Here is a 12,750-nt window from a genome sequence, read left to right on the forward strand (position 1 = left end):
GCCACTTTGGGTGTTTGTTTGTTTTTTTTTTGTCTGCTGTAAACTCGATAGCTTGTGTAACTCGCTTTGTCCCTGTGGGGGATTTTTGTATTTTGGCTACAGATTTGTAGTTTGTTTTTGTTTACCCTGTATGGAAAGTCCATTTTTGTTTGGTTACGATATTTGGTTTACAACCCTGATTGTTTTGTGGATTTTCTCATTTAGTACATTTTTGTTGTAAGTCCCTACCTTTTGATTATTGTTAATTTTTACCTTTTTATTTTTTGTCAAAACCCAAACAATAAACTCCTTTTTTTCATCGCAGATGCAACATGTGTGTCTACGTCAGTACAGCTAGCTTTGCTAGCATCACGTCCACAGATCTTACCTTTCTTTAAGCTTTGCTTCCAAGTGACGCTTAAAGTTGGACGAAGTCCCCACCGTCTGTGAAAGCGAAGCGCTGCTGATTTTACATGTCGTTATATCAATTTATGCAGCGCTATTATATTACCAGTGGTGGGAAGTAACGAAGTACAAGTACGTCGTTACTGTACTTAAGTACAATTTTCGTGTATCTGTACTTTACTTAAGTAGATTTAATAATGGATACTTTCTACTTTTACTCCACTACATTTTACAGTAAGTATCTGTACTTTCTACTTCACTACATTTCTACAAAACTGTCGCGTTACTCGTTACATCCAAGTCGCGTTGCTCTTTTTTTCCGTTAAAATGTGAAGTTCAGGGACTTACGGTGGCGCCGTAAAATCCGAGCAATATCGTAACTTACGTGTCTGTTGTCCCCCATCGCCTCCACCTTTACTCGCACGCGAAGCTCCAGACATGCGCAGTGGTTTCCTCTGAGCGAGTCTAATCATCAGTAATATAATAGCGCTACATAAATTGATATGGCTACATGTAAAATCAGCAGCGCTTCGCTTTCACAGACGGTGGGGACTTCGTCCAACTTTTAGCGTCACTTGGAAGGAAAGCTTAAAGAAAGGTAAGATCTGTGGACGTGATGCTAGCAAAGCTAGCTGTACTGACGTAGACACACATGTTGCATCTGCGATGAAAAAAAGTTGTCATTCATGCCCTGAATTATTGTGTGGAGGTGTTGACTGAGGTGTTGCAAATATGGGACAACGCTGGTACATTCAGGAACGATCCGATTCTTCTGGACGGATCTTTACTGATTGCATTTCTTTAAGCTCTTAAGTATTTAATAACTAGTTTTTTATGGGAATGTGGATCTTTCAGATCAATTTGAGAAGCAATTTTGATAAGTAAAAGTTAATTTTTTTGTGTCACGTAGCGCGGGGTGCTGGTCTTGACTTGGTCTTGGGTCGGTGACCTTGACTACAACTCTGCTACTGGCTCCTTGGTTGCCTGTCCTCTCCCACCCACCTTCTTTCCATCCACTTTCTGTTGGATTTCTTTAAAAATAAAAGCCACTAGTAGCAAAAAAAAAAAGTGAAGTTCATGTTATGATGTTATGCATCATACTTTCAGGGATGTTTCCATCCCTGAAAGTATGATGCATAGAATCACGTAGTAAGTAATCACATACTGTAAACATAATAAAAACATGCTTTATCTGTGGCATTGTTCATTAAAATGGCACATTTCTAATGTATTAAAATTAAATACGATCGGGACACTTAATGATATTAGCGATTAGGTAATCCATTCAGTAAGCACTTTTACTTTTAATACTTAAGTATTTTTAAAAGCCAGTACTTTTTTTACTTTTACTTAAGTACAAATGCTAATGTGGTAGTTTTACTTTTACTTGAGTACATTTTTGTCTGTGTATTTGTACTTTTACTTAAGTACATTTTTTGAGTACTTTCTCCACCACTGGTTAAAATAAACTTGAGGGTTAATCTCACCTCAGGTAAATTAGCACACGGGAGACGCAGTCTGTTACTCCAATTTCTCTCAGCTTATGAGAAACTGCAGAGCAACTGGCAGCTCAGAGTTCCCATGCACCACATACCGGTGAAACACCGTTACTGCACCCATCATCTTTAACCCCTGTTAACAAGTAAAATATTATTATTATTATTATTATTATTATTATTATTATTATTATTATTATTATGATTATTATCATCATAACCCCATAAACATTTAAATGCTCCTTTTTTTACTTTTTTTTCATACACCAGTGGGCATCACAAGAGGTTTGTTTGACTCATAGACCGGCCCAGGTCATGTTGTGGTTCCCCTGACATTTGCTCTATGCCTGTTAGGAGATGGAACCCAAATAACAAATAAAAATGGGTGGGTGGTAAGTGGAGGGGCCAATGGTTCCCTGGCCCCTCCTGTTAAGCTGCGCAAATCACTGCCAGTTCAGACTTGCGGGAATAATGCATTTAGTGGCCACAGATTAATTTTTTTTTCAGAGCGCATGCTCACTGCGTGCTATTTTTACCCTTAGCAACAGTTGCCATGCTGCTGACAATGATGTCATCAGCATGACGTCAAATGATGTATGTGTCATGAGGCCCTTCTGAGGATGACTTTATGATGTCATAGAGTCCATGACATCACCAACTGATCAGTTAATTCTCTGATCAGTTACCACAAATCAGTTAACAAGTCAGTCAACTCGAGATTCATTTGGACGTTTTAGCTCAGCACAATAAAGATGAACGACAAAAGCCCACAGCGAGAAATGGATGTGAAACCTAAGGTTTCTTTTTGGACGAAAGTGAAAAAGACATTGTCCAGCAAAGTTCATCCTGGTCAAAGAAGCCCAGATTACAAAAAGAGAAACTTTCTCAGTGAACTTTTGTGGGAAGTGATTGAAAAGGCTGCAGATGGACCAACTCTGCATCTTGTCCGACAAGTCTTTGAGGAACAACATAGCAAAATTTTGATCTTACTTTTGAGAAAAACTGGAGATATAAATGTGAATGTACTCTCTGAGGTTTCAGAAGAGCTTGGTGAAAGGATTTTCCAGAGTCTTGCGAGAGATGCATTCCACTTTGCCAGTGGACTGCATTTAATCGCACTACTGGAACACCCAGAAGGACACCAAGTCATCGTGGAAAAATTCAAAAAGCACCTGGAGAATCCTGTTCCTCCAAAGAAAATGTTAGCGTCTACCAAAAGAAAGATCCGAAAGACTTTTTTTCCAACTGAAGACTTGTACGCAGATGAAAACTGCCTGAGTGAAGATTATACTCAGGAAACCATGGACCCTGAACAATTTTTGAGGGACGCAAACAGGATGGGATTTAGACATGGAACAGAAGAAGAAAGGAGAGTTATGGTTCAAAATATTCTTTGGAGATTGATTTACAAGTCCAGTTACAGATCTACCTATGGGCATTACAAAAGGAAGGACACCGAACCGGTCCAGAGAAAGCTTGCTCCAAAAATATGGAAAGAAGTCAAGGATATAGATTTTGTCTTTTATGACAAAATGGAAAAAAAAGCCTGCCGAGACATCCTGCAACTTCTCTGGGGCAATGAAGACGCAGTTAGAGAACTGCTCTTCAAAATGATCAAAAGCAACAACCCACTAGTGATTTACAAGGTTGTGGAATGCTTTAAAAGAACCCTTGCACGACCACGAAAAATCAATCTCAAAGACACCTTTCTTCAAAAGGCATGGGGCCTCATCAAAAAGGCTGCGGGTTGTGGAGACAATCCAGACGAAGAAGAGAGGCAAGAGCCCACCAAGAGTGGATCAAATGTGTTTAGTCCACACTTAGCTGGGCCTCTAAATTTGGTCAACTCAGAGGTTGGTACTGATTTGGAGGAGTCAGGGCCGAACTCAGAGTCAGGGCCCGCCTCAGAGTTAGGACCCGTCTCCGAGTCAGGACCCGTCCCCGAGTCAGGACCCGTCTCCGAGTCTGGATCCGCCTCAGAGTCTGGACCCGCCTCAGCGTTAGGACCCGCCTCAGCGTCAGGACCCGCCTCAGAGTCAGGACCCGTCCCCGAGTCAGGAACCGTCTCCGAGTCAGGATCTGCCTCAGTGTCAGGACCCGCCTCAGCGTCAGGACCGACCTCTGAGACGGGACCTGCCTCTGAGATGGGACCTGCCTCTGAGATGGGACCTGCCTCTGAGATGGGACCCGTCTCCGAGATGGGACCCGTCCCCGAGTCAGGACCCGTCCCCGAGTCAGGACCCGTCTCCGAGTCAGGATCTGCCTCAGAGTCAGGACCCGCCTCAGAGTCAGGACCCGCCTCAGCGTCAGGACCCGCCTCAGCGTCGGGACCGACCTCTGAGATGGGACCGACCTCTGAGACGGGACCGGCCTCTGAGACGGGACCTGCCTCTGAGACGGGACCTGCCTCTGAGTCGGGACCCGTCCCCGAGACGGGACCGACCTCTGAGATGGGACCGGCCTCTGAGACGGGACCGGCCTCAGCGTCAGGACCCGCCTCAGCGTCGGGACCGACCTCTGAGATGGGACCGGCCTCTGAGATGGGACTGGCCTCTGAGACAGGACCTGCCTCTGAGACGGGACCTGCCTCTGAGTCGGGACCCGTCCCCGAGACGGGACCGACCTCTGAGACGGGACCTGCCTCAGAGTCGGGACCTGCCTCAGAGTTATGACCTGTCTCTGAGTCAGGACCTGTCTCCGACTCACGACAGACCTCTGAGTCCTCATGCCTAATCTCACCAACGTAGTGACACCTTGTCAGAAGTGTCAAAACTGTTCCTCAGCAGAACTTCGCAACTTACCAGAGCAGATGATTATGGCCTTAAAGATTGCTTGCAAGTTTTCAATCTGAGAATACCGGAAACCTTTAGTCATCCGTTGTTACAGTGAGAGCAAGACGGGTAGATTGACCCGAAGAATCAAAATTGGAGGCAGAGGGAACGATGGCCCACTGGGAGGCTTGAAGGGGTTCGAAGAAGGAGAGAAGGTGGGGGGCTGACGTATCGTTAGAGAGGTGGGGGGCGGGGGAAGCAAAGGATTGAACGAAGGAGAGACATTGAGGGGGGGCTAGTGTACCATGAGAGGAACACTAGCCCACCGTCAATGTAGAGATAGATGTGAGGGGTCAAAGAGGGTGGGGCCGGTCTAGCGTACCGTTGAGTGCTGGGGAGGCGGACGGACAGCAAATTGCAAGAAGGGGGAGGAGGTTTGGCTGTAGAAGGAGGGGGCAAAGGAGAGACATTGGGGGGTTAGTGTACCATGAAGGTACACTAGCCCCCCCTCAATGTAGAGATAGATGTGAGGGGTCAAAGAGGGTGGGGCCGGTCTAGCGTACCGTTGAGTGCTGGGGGGCGGATGAACGGCAAATTGCAAGAAGGGGAGGAGGTTTGGCTGTAGAAGGAGGGGGCGAAGGAGAGACATTGGGGGGGTTAGTGTACCATGAAGGTACACTAGCCCCCCCTCAATGTAGAGGTAGATGTGAGGGGTCGAAAAGGGTGGGGCCAGTCTAGCGAACCATTAAGTGCTGGGGGGGCAGACGGACGGCGAATTGCACGAAGGGGGAGGAGGTCTGGCTGTATGTAGAAAGAGGGGGGCGAAGCAGAGACATTCGGGGGGGCTAGTGTACCATGAGAGGTACTCTAGCCCCCCCTCAATGTAGAGGTAGATGTGGGGGGTCAAAAAGGGTGGGGCCAGTCTAGCGAACCATTAAGTGCTGGGGGGGGCAGACGGACTGCGAATTGCAAGAAGGGGGAGGAGGTCTGGCTGTATGTAGAAAGAGGGGGGCGAAGGAGAGACATTCGGGGGGCTAGTGTACCAGGAGAGGTACACTAGTCCCCCCTCAATGTAGAGGTATATGTGAGGGGTCAAAGAGGGTGGGGCCGGTCTAGCGTACCGTTGAGTGCTGGGTGGGGGGGGCGGCCGGACAGCGAATTGCAAGAAGGGGGAGGAGGTCTGGGTGTAGAAGGAGGGGGGTGAAGGAGAGAATTAATCCCCCCGATCCACCTATAAATGCTATTTTATTTATATAATTAGGGCTATTGTAAGCAAAAATTTTAGTAATCGCGTAATCTATCGATTATTCTTACTATTAATCGAGTAATCATATAAAAAAAACTGACAAAATAATGAATTGGTAAATCTGGCATAACAGCAGTGTTACTATCGGATATCAATATCAGTCCAATTTTTCATTTTTGAGCTTCCCTAACAGATACTTTTTTGTTGTTTAGAAAACTAACCTGTAATAATAACAACTTGTTTTCTAAGTTAATCTGAGAAAAAGTCATACAAAAATCTAAAATTAATTTCAATTTAATAAAAAGAGGCAGGCTCACAAATACGCTTATTAAAAATATCTATGATCCAGCTTTTAGTTTATGTAGTCAGTCAGTAGATGAGCTCTCACGTTGCCCCATACATGTCAAGCTTTGAGTTTGAGAATATGGGAAATGTCACCTGAAGTGGTGGTGGGCCATAATTTAACAGTTTATGTTAAATTATGGGGAAAAAAACTTAAATTACGGAAAAATTCTGCTGAAATTCCATAAAAAACGAGAAAGTGTACTGACAGAAATTACCAGGACATTTCCCTGTTTTTTTATGGAAAACTTTGAAATAAAATACTGTTAAATTACGGAAAACTTCTGATGGAAATTCTATAAAAAACACTGAAAATATCATGGCAGAGAATTACCAGGACATTTTCTGTATTTTTTATTTTTATTTATTTTTTTCAGAATTTCCATCAAAAAAATTTCCATAATTTAACAGTTTTTATGTCAAATTTACCAATATTTAGTTAACCCAAAACTGAAATTCTCTTTTTAATCTGTCTTTTGTGATGCATTCACAAACTTTTTTTTTTAAAAACCTTGGACATTTCCAAATACTTTTGTCCTCCAAACCATTGAAGTCTGTATTCTATACCATATGTTAATTATAGTGTAAAATATATTAAAGTTAATGTATTTAATATATTCTTAACATAATTTTGAAACAAAATTAAATTCTAAGTCCACAGGAAATGTAGTTGTAGAACACAAAACACTTAGTTTGAAAGTAGCTCATTATGCAAAGTGACGTAAAAATGAAACCATTCTGCAATCAATTTGCAGACTTTATTTTGCAATTTAAGACCATAAATTGACGTCATCTAGTCTTTATAACTAACCTTTACTATTATATATTAAGAGCTAAACATATTCTTGAGCTTGCTATTGTTTATCTTCTGTACATCACAACTAATTTATTGCATTTTACTATACAAATTTTCAACGTATAAATTAAATGTAAAGCAATTTTGACTCTAGTCTTTGAAGTCAAATAAACAGTTTTGTTAAGTTATTACTATAAGATGGAACATAAAAAATTGCTTTTGAACACGAAAATCATAGTTGTAAACAGGATCAACATACTTCAAACTAAATGCCGAAAGTCTACCATTATTTTTATGAAATACAGGTATAAATATTTTGTTAAAATCAAATGCTACATAAACCTAGCCGGTAACACTTTATTTGAAGGCAGGTGAATAAGACTGACATGACACCGTCATAAACATCTGTCATCGACATGAATAAGTCTTCATAAATATTTATGACTGTTGTCATAAAGCGTCATTCAGTAAATCATGACACTTTTAATACAAAGTTGACATTATTGAAAATGTCTTTGTTTTGACAACTTGACATTAATCTAGACAAAATGATTAATGATTGATTAATAGTATTCAGCAGGTTGTTTTCTAATGTATTAAAATTAAATATGATCGGGACACTTAATGATATTAGCGATTAGGTAATCCATTCAGCAAGCACTTTTACTTTTAATACTTAAGTATTTTTAAAAGCCAGTACTTTTTTACTTTTACTTAAGTACAAATGCTAATGTGGTAGTTTTACTTTTACTTGAGTACATTTGTGTCTGTGTATTTGTACTTTTACTTAAGTACATTTTTTGAGTACTTTCTCCACCACTGTATATTACTGACATTAGACAGACATCGCCTCCCGCTCAGAGGAAACCACTGTGCATGTCTTGGAGCTCCGCGTGCGAGTAAAGGTGGAGGCGATGGGTGACAACAGACACTAAGATCACGTTATTGCTCGGATTTCACGGCGCCACCTTAAGTCCCTGAACTTCACATTTTAACGGAAAAAAGCTCCACGCGATGTTAACGAGTAATGCGACAGTTTTGTAGAAATGTACTGAAGTAGAAAGTACAGATACTTACTGTAAAATGTAGTGGAGTAAAAGTAGAAAGTATCCATTACTAAATCTACTTAAATAAAGTACAGATATACAAAAATTGTACTTAAGTACAGTAACGGAGTACTTGTACTTCGTTACTTCCCATCACTGAGTATAAAGTACCTATTTTTCATTTAATTTAACCAAATCAGATGTTATTTTTCTTCAAAATCGCTGAATTTTCGAATTTCCCATTCAAATGGTTAGAAGCGAAGCCGGTGAGGCAGCAGCGAGCTGAGCTTCACCTGGGATTGCGCAACCTCTCGCTAACTGCACAGGTTGCCATTCTATGAGAGCATGCTCCTCCTGTCTGTACATCGCCAATAAAATGGTTAAAAGCATTTAATGTGTAAACAGATTTTCCATAATTTAGCTTATGTATTTAATGTACTGTGTTTTTATTGTCACCAACTGTGTGTGTATCGTGCTTCGTGTGCTGAGAAGCTATCAGAAACGGCAGAGAACAGATTCGAGGTGATTCCTGCCTCATCGCTGGGGGCGCTCATGATCCCAGACTTTGTAACTCCACAACTGCAGAGTAAGAGACAGTAACAGGGATCTAGCCATACAGAAGCTGCGCTGACACAGAGAGCGAGAAAGACATGGTTTTGAGTTGTACTTTAACGGTTTCTCCCTTTGCTGTTAAGTCACATCATTTCACTGATTTTTCATTAATCTATTTCCTCCATAGATTTCACATACCTCCTTTCGTCTTGTGGTTTTTCTTACCAAACGGTTTCTAGTTGTTTCTGTAAATCTGGTTTAATGTCAGGATCAAGTCTTTGCAGACCTAGAGAGAATAAGCAACACTTAGGTCTGCCACAGATATCAATAAATCTCATTGCAAATTAAAATGAGCTCAATAATTTCCATTTACTTGATTTCTCATTCTTTCTGGATGACTAAAGTCTTCAGTTTGGTTCTTTGGTATCAGCTAGCCCTTCTTATTAAGGACAATATTGCTCATAGAGACTTTATAATTCATTGTGGTTTCTGTTGTTTTGTTTATTTATTTTGGATATTTAAAATGTCTTCCAGTTCCAGTGTTAAAAATGTTCATTTAAATTTAAAGATTATTGATCTTTAAGAATGTGTTCTTGCATTATTATTTATATCACTTCAAAATGATCTCAAACCAACATTATTGTGTATTACAATAATTTATTGTCTGACCGGCGTAGCAGCACTTAAACCCCTGAACTGGTTTCACTTTTATCAATCTAATTTCAAACCAAACCAATGAGTTTCAATGGGATTAAAAAGTCAGATATTTAATTTTAAATAATCATAATTATATTTAGTCTAGATCACCACCCTCCTCCAGAACATCTGGTCTGCTGGTCCAAACAGTGTCTGTTTGTTCTCAGAGATACGTGTCATGAGCTGCTGGGTCACGTTCCCCTGCTGGCCGACCCAAAGTTCGCCCAGTTCTCCCAGGAGATCGGCCTGGCCTCACTGGGAGCGACGGATGAGGATGTGCAGAAACTGTCCACGGTGAGTGGGGACCAGTGGGCTGGTAGACCCACCCATCCCATCCCATGAAGACTATTTAATGTAAAGTATAGAAAACCTCAGGATTACTTTAGGGAAAGTCCTGCGGATGTTTGGACGACTTACCTCAGGCAGGCAGAAAATTTCTATAAAGTTTCTTGGTGTATTTGTTCACAGAGTTAATTTCTGATTAACTGTTTGATGATGACAGCGGATCAGCTTCAGTTTATTTATTTAGTTCTGACTCTTCATATAAATCCAGTTTATACAAATTCAGTCAATAACATCTGGGTGAACAGCTTCACAGCTTACCTGTACACTTTGCTCTGATTGGCTGTGAGCTGACATGTGACTTAGTGGTTCAGCATAGGTCACCACTGACTAACTGCAGTTACACAGAATGACCTGAGGGTGGCGCTGCTCTCCAAAAACACTGACTGGATGCTGGTGTTTCTGTTTCAGTGTTATTTCTTCACCATTGAGTTTGGACTCTGCAAACTGGACGGTCAGCTCAGAGCTTATGGAGCGGGATAACTGTCATCCATCGGAGAGCTCAGGGTGGGACACACGCCTCATCACTGAGGGATGTTGTTGTTCGGATCGATGGACTACTGATGTAGTCAGTAGTCCATCGATCTACTGACTACATCAGTAGATGTAGTCAGTACATCTACTGATGTACTGACATCAGTAGATGTACTGATGTCAGTACATCAGCTCCACAGACAACATTTCACAAGTAAGATGGACGTATTGTGTTTATATTGTGATTGGAATACAGTGGTGGAGAAAGTACTCAAAAAATGTACTTAAGTAAAAGTACAAATACTGTACACAGACAAAAGTGTACATAAGTAAAAGTCAAAGTACCACATTAACATTTTACTTAAGTAAAAGTAAAAAAGTACTGGCTTTTAAAAATACTTAAGTATTAAAAGTAAAAGTACTTGCTGAATGCATTGCCTAATCACTAATATCATTAAGTGTGCCGATCATATTTAATTTTAATACATTAGTAATGTGTCATTTTAATGAACAATGCCACAGATAAAGCATGCTTTTATTAAGTTTACTCTGTAACATAGTTTAGACTTAGATATTTGATTCTATGCATCATAATTTCAGGGATGGAAACATCTGGTCTCCTGTCCTAACAGCATGAACTTCACTTTTTTTGCCACACATTTATTTTGAAAGAAATCCAACTGGCAGAGGAGGACATGGAACCAAGGAGCCACGTAGCAGAGTTGTAGTCTGGACCACCGAACCCAAGACCAAATCAAAACCAGCACCCCGCTCTACATGACAATAAAATTAAGTGTACCTATCAAAATTGCTTCTCAAATTGATCTGAAAGATTCACTTTCCCATAAAACACCTAGATATTAAATACTTAAAGCTGACATAAATTTAACCAGTGACAAACAATTCAAACTCTTCTTCATTCTGTTTTGCTTTCATCTCTGTGCCACAATACACAGAGGTCTCCTGCCATCCCTAAAAAAATAATTGTGCAGACAATTATTAATGTCAGAAATAATAATTGTCTGCACCATTAAACATAGCAATTAACAACGCTCAACTATGAACACTGTCCAAGGCCCAATAAGCAAGAAGTAACCAAGCAGGAGGAGCACGTGACTGTTCTCATCCGCCCTCCTGCTGCAACGTCTGTCACTATGACAGGTGACGAAAACAAAGAGCAATGAGCATGCTCTGTGTTCTTATGTTCTTGTTTTATTTATTCGCCAATTAAATATAAAGATATTTTAATGAAATAAAAAAGCTACTGCAGTCTACGCAGAGCATTACAAGAACAAAGTGCTGAAGCCTCACTAGGACTTGGTCAAGATCCGTCCAGAAGAATCGGATCGTCCATGAATGTCATATTACTATATTGCACTTTGGTCACAGCGTTGCCCCATATCTGCGACATGTCAGTCAACACCTCCACACAGTAATTCAGCGAATGAGTGACAACTTTTTTTCATCGCAGATGCAACATGTGTTTCAGTCAATACAGCTAACTTTGCTAGCATCACGTCCACGGAGCTTACCTTTCTTTAAGCTTTCCTTCCAAGTGACGTTAAAAATTGGACGAAGTTCCCACCGTCTGAAAGCGAAGCGCTGCTGATTTTACATGTCACCATATCTTATGATTTATGCAGCGCTATTATATTACTGACGATTAGAGGAAATCACTGCGCATGTCTTGGAGCTCCGCATGCCAGTAAAGGGGGAGCCGATGGGTGACAACAGACACTAAGTCACGTTATTGCTTGGATTTTACGGCGCCATCTTAAGTCCCTGAACTTCACATTTTTACGGAAAAAAGAGCAACGCGACTTGGATGTAACGAGTAACGAGACACTTTTGTAGAAATGTAGTGAAGTAAAAAGTACAGATATTTACTGTAAAATGTAGTGGAGTAAAAGTAGAAAGTATCCATTATTAAATCTACTTAAGTAAAGTACAGATACACGAAAATTGTACTTAAGTACAGTAACGAATACTTGTACTTCGTTACTTCCCACCACTGATTAGATTATTGCAAATTAAGACATCACTCCTGGAGTGTTTTTAAAAGACTTTTAATATGAATGAAACAGTGTCCACTCTTCTACTGGCTGCATGTTTTTCAGGCTACCTGTGTGAAAACATAGCTTCTGTCTTGGTGTGTGGCAGAATAAAACCTATTGCATCACTCCCCACCCCATAATGCTTTTTTATTTTATCTTGTTCTTCTTAAACTTTGGTTGTTTTTTTGTTTGTTTGTTTTTACCTGCAAGTGCTCTGAATTGATTTTTATTGAGCAAAAAATTGTGCTTCTCAGCCATCTAGCAGCAAAGAATCCCACTTCATTATCTTCACATCAATAAAATGTAAGATAATTCATGTATGGCTTATTAACATATCATGAAAAAGCCAATGTAATGTTATATTACTGACTATATGTACATGGTTTGCATTTCCTGATATGAATAAAGCAATTGGAGTGCATTAATATCCATGAGAGAAGTCAAATCAGGGAACACAACACTGTTGTTGCAGTATTATGTTTCTGTCATTTGTTTCAATGGTGTAAGAAGACTCAATGCCCCAGGAAAACAACAACCTCAGCCAGGTTGAC

General features: G+C 40.7%; 1 long non-coding RNA gene across 2 annotated transcripts; it reads left to right on the forward strand.

Annotated features, from left to right (window-relative positions):
- The first annotated feature begins 7,143 nt into the window (after positions 1-7,143).
- On the forward strand, positions 7,144-12,491 carry LOC108166237 (uncharacterized). Of its 2 annotated transcripts, none has more exons than XR_014087241.1 (3): positions 7,144-9,623; positions 10,083-10,359; positions 10,746-12,491. It is a non-coding gene; the product is annotated as an uncharacterized LOC108166237 (long non-coding RNA). The 2 variants fall into 2 exon arrangements; XR_001776532.2 differs by having other exon boundaries at positions 10,083-10,178.
- Positions 12,492-12,750: the final 259 nt, after the last annotated feature.

This window comes from Poecilia reticulata, chromosome 4 (genome assembly GCF_904066995.2).
Source record: "Poecilia reticulata chromosome 4, P_reticulata-male-v2, whole genome shotgun sequence".
NCBI lineage: Eukaryota > Metazoa > Chordata > Actinopteri > Cyprinodontiformes > Poeciliidae > Poecilia > Poecilia reticulata.